Source organism: Cetorhinus maximus, chromosome 23 (genome assembly GCF_964194155.1).
Source record: "Cetorhinus maximus chromosome 23, sCetMax3.hap1.1, whole genome shotgun sequence".
Lineage (NCBI taxonomy): Eukaryota > Metazoa > Chordata > Chondrichthyes > Lamniformes > Cetorhinidae > Cetorhinus > Cetorhinus maximus.
In genome coordinates this window covers 15,650,251-15,659,373 of record NC_135901.1, presented here as the reverse complement: position 1 = coordinate 15,659,373, position 9,123 = coordinate 15,650,251, and positions in this window count along the sequence as shown.

Here is a 9,123-nt window from a genome sequence, read left to right as displayed (position 1 = left end):
GAGTTTCAGTGACCGAGATATAATCTACCTGTGTTTCCCTGAACCTGTGCTCGGTGTATTGGGAGCCCGGATTGGAGTATCTTGCGTCCCAGGGATGGGCAGTAACCCGCTGATCGAAGCTGCAGTCGCCGCTTTCTGCTGGCAGCGGGTTATTGGAGAGTGTGGGGCGGGAATATTGCTGCTTTTCTGCTTTTCCCTGTCCCACTCACTGTGGTGCTGGAGGAGGAGGAGTGAATGGGTTTGTTTGAATCCAATAACTTCATAGATTTCCAATGGGTTAGATATAGGTACATGGTTGGTCTAACCGTTTTCTCATTAAACTTGACGTGAATTTACATGAGAAAAAAATTGCTTGCGTGGGAATTCACTAAATAACAGAAACGCTTGCCTCGATTGTGAAATATTTTCTTGCAGGTAATGTGGACCCTGACAATCCAGAGCTGTGAGAGAATAAACGCCGATGAAGTGAAAACTCCACCGGTGGATGGACTCGAACCACCAACCAAATAGCCAAATACTGAACAAGTACACCACACAAGCTGATGCAAAGCAACCTGGCAAGATACCCACTTAAAACTTCAGATCGTCGCTACCGCATTAGCAATTGTTCTAAAAAGTTTTCTTCTTCCAAACAAAAGGGAGGGACATTCATTGTGGATACATGGAAACAGTTGATTGAGGGATAAACATTGACCAGGAAGCGGGGAGAACTCTCCTGATCTTCTTTCAAATAGGCTCATGGCACCTTTTATATTCTGGTGCCTAAATCCCGTTCATGTCTCTTCTTTCCCGACTGAATAGGAAAGGAGGGGTTTCACCAGACCTACACTGAGTCTCGATTTCCTCGGCTCCCTGGTAGTTTTTCCTCCCCCTCTATTCTGAAGACCGATGCAAAGTGATTCTGCAGCATGTCTGCTATTTCCTCAGTTTCAGTTACAGTATCACTTTCATCTGCCTTCAGGAGCACACATTGCTGTTAGCCACTCTTTGAGATGGGGAGTAAGTATTTTAACCTGCATCAATAATCCTTTTTTGTTGACTGCACAAACTACTAATCGGCCTGCCGAGTGACGGTTGGAAATGTTTAATAACTTCCAGTGGTTCATGTGTGGTGGAATGGCGGCTGTTTTTATTTTGTTGGATGTTATTCACCTCGACAAGAGGTGTCACGTGGCTGTATGATGCTGACTTTCATAACACAAGTAAATTAGCGAACTCACACTTAACAAAGGGCTTTTGGCAAAGCTTCCTTTTTTGCCTAGTTTCGAATGAGGGACTTTCTGTGTGTACATGATAATCACTACACTACAGAAACGACACACTGCTGAGATCACAATGGACCTGTCCACAATGTTAACCTGTGCGGCCATGCAGCAGCACTTTGGGTCTTTGTTTTGAAGAAATGGATTCAGCTGTTATAAATAGGAATGCTGGGGACAGACTGATCTAACAATGTCATCATAAAATTACACAATATATTAGGAGACAATTCGGCCCATCATGTCTATGATGGCATTTTACAAAGAGCTTTACATAACTCTGATTTTTCTCGCTTTCAAGTCATTGTCCAACTCCCTTTTGAAAACTCTGAGTGAAGAGAAACAATATTGAAAGAGGTGCAGGAGTTTCTGCAGTGCCCATGCACACTGTGTGATCATTAACAAAGTTTCCCTGACCCAATGACATCAAGAGTTGGACTTTAGATTCCGATATAGTTTTTGAACCAAAAAATGTATTTATGCAGCTGATTTCATACTGAACTTCCAAAAGAAATTTATTCAGATCAGGCATGTCCTCATTTTTCTCAGTCGCTCCATATAATCTAATTCCCTTTGCTGTACAACCTGTTACAGAGGCTGTCATAGAAAAGATGGAAAGGTTTGCTGCAGCTATACAAAGCCCTGGTTAGATCACACCTGGAGGGCTGTGGATAGTTCTGGGAATGGCACCTTATAAAGGATCAATATTTACCTTGAAAGTTTCAGAGGAGCCGCATTGATCCTGTTGGTGAGTTTGGAAATTGAAAGTTGTCCATCCGCAGCTTGTGGCACAATTTCCCCTCACTGTTCACTTCATGTTCATGTCGAACACACCGGATGCTGTTATTGGCTGAACAAGTCTTCTGTGTTTTAACTAAACACGCTGATACTAAAAAAGAAATAAGGAGGGAAAAGATTAAATATGAGGGTAAACTAGCCAGTAATATAAAAGAAGAGTGCAAGTGTTTTTTTTAGATATATAAAGGGTAAGAGAGAGGCAAAAGTGGACATTGGGCCACTGGAAAATGACGATGGAAAAGTAGTAGTGGCGAACAAATAAATGGTGGAGGAACTGAATAGGTACTTTGCATCAGTCTTCACAGTGGAAGACACGAGTGACATCCCCAAAGTTCAAGAGAGTCGGGGGGCAGAGGTGAGTATGGTGGCCATGACCAAGGAGAAGGTGCTAGGAAAACTGAAAGGTCTGAAGGTGGATAAATCACCTGGACCAGATGGATTACATCCCAGAGTTCTGAAGGAGATAGCTGAAGAGATAGTGGAGGCGTTAGTGGCGATCTTTCAGGAATCACTGGAGTCAGGGAGGGTCCCAGAGGACTGGAAAATCGCTAAGGTAACCCCCCTGTTTTAGAAGGGAGTGAGGCAAAAGACAGAAAATTACAGCCTGAATTATTAGCCTGACCTCGGTCGTTGGTAAGATTTTAGAGTCCATTATTAAGGATGAGATTTCAGAATACTTGGAAGTGCATGGTAAAATAGGGCAAAGTCAGCATAGTTTCATCAAGGGGAGGTCATGCCTGACAAATCTGTTAGAATTCTTTGAGGAGGTAACGAGTAGGTTAGACAAAGGAGAGCCAATGGATGTTATCTACTTGGACTTCCAGAAGGCCTTTGACAAGGTGCCACACAGGAGGCTGCTCAGTAAGATAAGAGCCCATGGTGTTAGAGGCAAGGTACTAGCATGGATAGAAGATTGGCTGTCTGGCAGGAGGCAGAGAGTGGGAATAAGGGGGTCCTTCTCAGGATGGCGGCCGGTGACTAGTGGAGTTCCGCAGGGGTCAGTGTTGGGACCACAACTTTTCACTTTATACATTAATGATCTAGATGAAGGAACTGAGGGCATCCTGGCTAAGTTTGCAGATGATACAAAGATAGGTGGAGGGACAGGTAGTATTGAGGAGGCGGGGAGGCTGAAGAAGGATTTGGATAGGTTAGGAGAATGGGCAAAGAAGTGGCAGATGGAATACAACGTGGGGAAGTGTGAGGTCATGCACTTTGGTAGGAAGAATACAGGCATAGACTATTTTCTAAATGGGGAGAGAATTCAGAAGTCTGGAGTGAAAAGGGACTTGGGAGTCCTAGTCCAGGATTCTCTTAAGGTTAACTTGTAGGTTGAGTCGGTGGTTAGGAAGGCAAATGCAATGTTGGCATTTATTTCGAGAGGACTAGAATATAAAAGCAGGGATGTGCTGCTGAGGCTTTATAAGGCTCTGGTCAGACCACATTTCGAATATTGTGAGCAATTTTGGGCCCCGTATCTCAGGAAGGATGTGCTGGCCCTGGAGAGGGTCCAGAGGAGGTTCACGAGAATGATCCCAGGAATGAAAGGCTTAACATATGAGGAACGTTTGAGGCTTCCAGGTCTATACTCAATGGAGTTTAGAAGGATGAGGGGGGATCTGACTGAAACTTACAGAATACTGAAAGGCCTGGATAGAGTGGACGTGGGGAAGATGTTTCCATTAGTAGGAGAGACTAGGACCCGAGGGCACAGCCTCAGAGTAAAGGGAAGACCTTTTAGAACAGAGTTGAGGAGAAACTGCTTTAGCCAGGGAGTGGTGAATCTATGGAATTCATTGCCACAGAAGGCTGTGGAGGCCATAGGTCATTGAGTGTATTTAAGACCGAGATAGATAGGTTCTTGATTGGTAAGGGGATCAAAGGTTACGGGGAGAAGGCGGGAGAATGGGGTTGAGAAACTTATCAGCCATGATTGAATGGCGGAGCAGACTCGATGGGCCGAATGGCCTAATTTCTGCTCCTATGTCTTATGGTTTCTTATGGTATATTCGGCGCTCCCTCTCCTGCCGCCCGGAGTTGGCCCTCATCAGGGAATGTTGTTTGAATTGACCCTGGAGTCCCTTTCCCCCGGGATCTACAAAACCCGTCACTTCTCTTCTTTCATTCTCACTCTTTCATTCCCAGTTTGAGTCGGTTCTCCTTTCGGGCTCTTCAACAAATCCATTTGGACAGACAAGTGGCAGCTGAAATTTGATGGAAGGAAATGTGAAGTGATTCATTTTGGTTGAAGAGAAGAGAAAACAGGAAATAATGGTTACAATTTTGAAGGGGCTTCTCTGTTGCACAGCGAGTGGTTCGGATCTGGAATATATCAATGTGGTTCAGCCCCACGAGCTGATGAACGCATTTTTACCGTCCCAAACTCCATTCACTTTAGTTGTGTGGCTTCATGTTAAAAAGGTTCAGAGAGAAAAAGTAGTTTGGAAAGATGCATGCGGAGATTGTTTCTTTCAGTGTTTTTTTTTATTTCAGTGGAGACTGGTCAGTAACTGAGTGCCCCCCACATGCAACAAAGTGGAGGATGATAGAAATTTTCAGTCAAGGCATTGGTAATTTTTGTTTCCACTGTGGTAGCGTGGCCGAGCGGTCTAAGGCGCTGGATTTAGATTCTAGCCCCCATGGAGGTGTGGTCTTAAATCTCACTGCTGCTAGATTTTCAGACGGCTCATCTTTTCAGTCAAATCCCTTAGTGTGTGATCGGGACGTGTGCAGTGCTCCATCCTGTCGGAAAGATCGAGGAAATTGCAGGGCAGCCAGGGATAGGTGGGGCTGCATGTCTTCGTTCTCTGCTGTAACCATTCTATGATTCTATGTACAGAGCATTATACTTTAAATGGCGCCTGTGTACAGAGCTGAGTGGTTAAGGTAATGGGTTTGAAATCCTTTAGAGTTTTCAGATTCAGGTCCAAATCCCGCCAGATTACATTTCTCACTGTTCCTGTTTTAAGAATGAATTACAGAATTAATCATCAATTAAATGGACTAAAAATATCTTTCAAATGCTCCCATGTACTTTTCATTTCCGTTCATCCGCATTCATCAAATTTGCAGTTGGAAATGGAACAAAAACGGAGCCAATTTGGTGACGTCCTTGTTTTCTGGGTGTTTGTCTCGCCCGACGCCTCTGTCACTATTGGTTTCTATGTCTGTATGTTCCTTTCCATGTGTCAATGTGGTTCAGTTCCTTGAGGTAGTGAACGCATCTTTTGCCATCGCAAACTTCACTCACTTTCGTTATGTATCTTCATGGTAAACGGTACAGGGAATAACAGTAGGTTTAAAAGTTGCAAGAGGAGATGGACATTTCTGGAATTCGGTCAGTAGTTGGCTCCGTAGCTCAGTGGTTAGAGCAGAACCCTTAAAATTCGTACCGCGTTCGATCCTGGCTGTAGCCTACAATTAAACTTTAGCTTAGCCTAATGATAAGGAGTGGGGAGGATGCAGATAGGCTGAAAGAGATATATATAAAGCTCAGGGCAATTAAGATAGCAGATGGCGCATCATTTCAGAATAGGTGAAGCTGCTCAGTCGGTCCAAAAGAATAAGAAAACGCCGAACTATTTCAGTACAGCCAGTAGTTGTGAGATGAACTGAATACAAAAGTACGGGACATTGGTAAGAACACATCTGGAGTCCTCTTTACAGCACTGGACTCTTTATTTAAGGAAATATGTAAATGTGTTAGCATAGTTCAGAGAAGGGTTACTGGACTGTTATGACACAGCAGTTGGTAACGGCTGAGTTAATCTTCATCAAGGCAACAATAACCCATAAACTCCAAACAGACACCAGACACAGCACATTTTATCTTACGAAATCAAAATGAGGTTCTTTTCAATTTGTTCCTTCACAGACACAGTGGTAAGTTTACAGGAGGCTTAGATCTTCCATGCCTCTGAATGCCACACACAAAACTTTTCTGGATATACCTAGTCTTCCCTTTGAACGCAAAACTTCATTGCATCACCAAGGCCTTGAACTCCACCTCTTCTAACAATAAACCTCTTTCATAGCACCAATTTTATTAGTAATATGGACATATTGTTTGGTGTTTCCTAGCCAGGTGCAAGATTTCACCCCTAATCTTTGAATGGTTTATTCAACAGAATGCAAATGTGCTCTCGACCTTACTATTTACACCTCAAAACTACAATACATCAACACACCCATACTAGCTGGCTTTAATCCAATTGAGGCACACACAGACACACCCACAGACACAGACCCCACTACAAGTCCAATTTAAAAATAATTTCCAATAACGTTATAAACATTCATATCTCTTCATGACATAGACCATTACCAAGAAGGGGTTCATTGTTTTATGAGGAAAGGTTGGACAAGTTAGGCTTGCATCCACTGGAGTTTGAAAGAGTAAGAGGTGACTTGATCGAAATCTTTAAGATCCTGAAGAGTCTTAACAGGGTGGATGTGGAGAGGATGTTTCCTCTTGTGGGATAATCTGGAACTGGGGGGTCACAGTTTCAAAATAAGGCGTCGCTTATTTAAGGTAGAAATTAGGAGAATGTTTTTCACTCATAGGGTCATGAGTCTTCATAACTCTTCCTCAAAAGGCAGTGGAAGCAGAGTCCTTGAATATTTTAAAGGCAGAGCTAGATAGATTTTTGATCAACAAGGGGGTGAAAGGCTATCAAGGGTAGGTGGGAGGTTACAATCAGATCAGCTGTGATCTTATTGAATGGTGAAGCAGGCTTGAAGGGCCGAGTGAACTCTCCTGCTCCTAGTTTGTACGTTCGCACGTTATTTGAGTCCAGACTGCTTACCGACTCAGTGCCCAAATGCCACAAAGTCGAGAATGATTGAAATTTTCATTGAACAGCATGTAAACAGTCAGTGGATTCACTTGGTGCGATTGTGTGCTCCAGTTCTAGATGTGCAATCATAGAATCAATTTCTATTTGTTGCTTTGAACCCAATATTTCTAATGGGCTGGATGTTATGCATGTGTGTGATCTAACTTATCTCATTTTCTTTGAAATGAATATTCATAAAACTACTTGTCTGGGAACTTACTGGATAACAGCAGGGCTGGCAAAGTTTGTCCAATATTTCCTTGAAGCCAAAGGACACGACGCAGAACTGCCTCGGTAATAGAAGTAGAAGCAGGAATAGAGAGAATCTACTTGGCCCTAGATGGTGTCAAAACGCCAATGTTTGAGTTGACAGCAGAAGTCACTAAACAAGATGTTACAGAAACATCCTGGTGACCTAATGGTTAGGATTCGGTGCTCTCATCGCCCAGATTTGATTCCCGGTCTCGCTGTTGTGCAAAAATATCAAAACTAGAAACCAGTTACTGATTCAAAAACTCTATCGTGCCCAACACATCATTCCCTTCCCACAGCACCTTCCCATGCAATCGCAGGAGGTGTAACACTTTACCTTTACCTCCTCCCTTTACCTCCTCCCTTCTCACTGTCCAAGGCCCCAAACACTCCTTCCAGGTGAAGCAGAGATTTATTTGCACTTCTTACAATTCAGCCTATTGTATTCACTGCTCACAATGTGGTCTCCTCCACACTGGGGAGACTAAACACTCTCTGACTGTCTGCTTTGCGGAACACCTTCACACAGTCCACAAGAATGACCCAGACCTGTCTTTCACTTGCCATTTCAATTCACACCTTGCCCTCACGCTCACATTTCTGTCTTCAGCCTTCTACAATGTTCTAGTGAAGCCCAACGCAAACTGAAGGAACAGCACCTCATCTTCTCATTCGACACTCTACAGCCTTCTGGACTCAACATTGAGGTCAACAAATTCACATTATGAACTCTGTCCTCCATTTTAATTTCCCTGCAGCCTCCACACCCCCCAAGCGCCAGTCTGCATCTTGTTCTTCTGTTTTGCTTTCAGACAGCGCTGACCCTTTTTCTGCTATTAACACATTCAGCTATTTTGCTTCCAGTCAGTGCTGACCTTTGTCTAGATATTAACGCTTGCTTTCATAATTAATAATATCATTCCCGTTGCCTTTGACTTGTGTTCCACGATATCTTTGTCACTGAATCTCTCCTGACCTCCAACCTACCCCTGAACTTTTTTGCTCCATCTGCTCCAACCACCCTCGTCAGCAGCATCAAACGCATCATGTTTCTACCTCCCTTGAGTTCTGAAGAAGAGTCATATGGACTGGAAGCGTGAACTCTGTTTCTGTCTCCACAGGTGCTGTCAGACCTGCTGTGAAATTCAGCGGCCCTCTGTTTTTATTACAGCACGAATTCCTGGCTTTATCATAATATAAAATGCATAGCAAGTCGGCCAAAATCCATGGAATGAGGAGCAGAGTTAAAGTTCCACGTGGGTATTAAATAGAACTGGGAATGACTGAGGCGGAGGTTGAAAGTTGAAATATGTAACATGAAAGTGGAGGAATTTGATATCGCCTTGCACATTTCACAGGAGCCGCAGTGATTAGGTTGGTGGCTTTTGTAAATTGAATTTTGCAATTCACAGCTTTTGGTACTATTTCACCACACTGTCAATTCCATGTTCTTGCCAATGGCAATGGTTGTTTTAATTAGCTGAATTGGTCATTTTGTCTTTGGAGAAAGTGGTCTGAAATGAAAAAAATGGCAAAAGTATCGTTTATCAAACTGCAGGGGTAGCCTCCGTGCTGGCCTAGTGGCTGGGACTCGCCGTGGCCCGGGTTCAATTTCTCGTGTGAGAATTAGCGTTCTTTGCTCATGTCCACACTGCTCGAACAGGGCGATTTTATTATTGATTTAAAACTGAAAACGCATAACAGCCTGTGCCGAATCAGTGGAGTGAGAGTTTGAAGCATCCCAGCAGAGCTGGTATCAGAAGGAATGGAGCAGGGAGAGAGGATCCCTGGGGTGATGTTCAGTGAGTTCAGGAGGATTGTATCAGAGGGAATGGAGCAGGGAGAGAGGATCCCTGGGGTGATGTTCAGTGAGTTCAGGAGGATGGTGTCAGAGGGAATGGAGCAGGGAGAGAGGATCCCTGGGGTGATGTTCCGTGAATTCAGTTGTTTGTTGTGCCTGGCAGGCCGCAGGGCCTGGG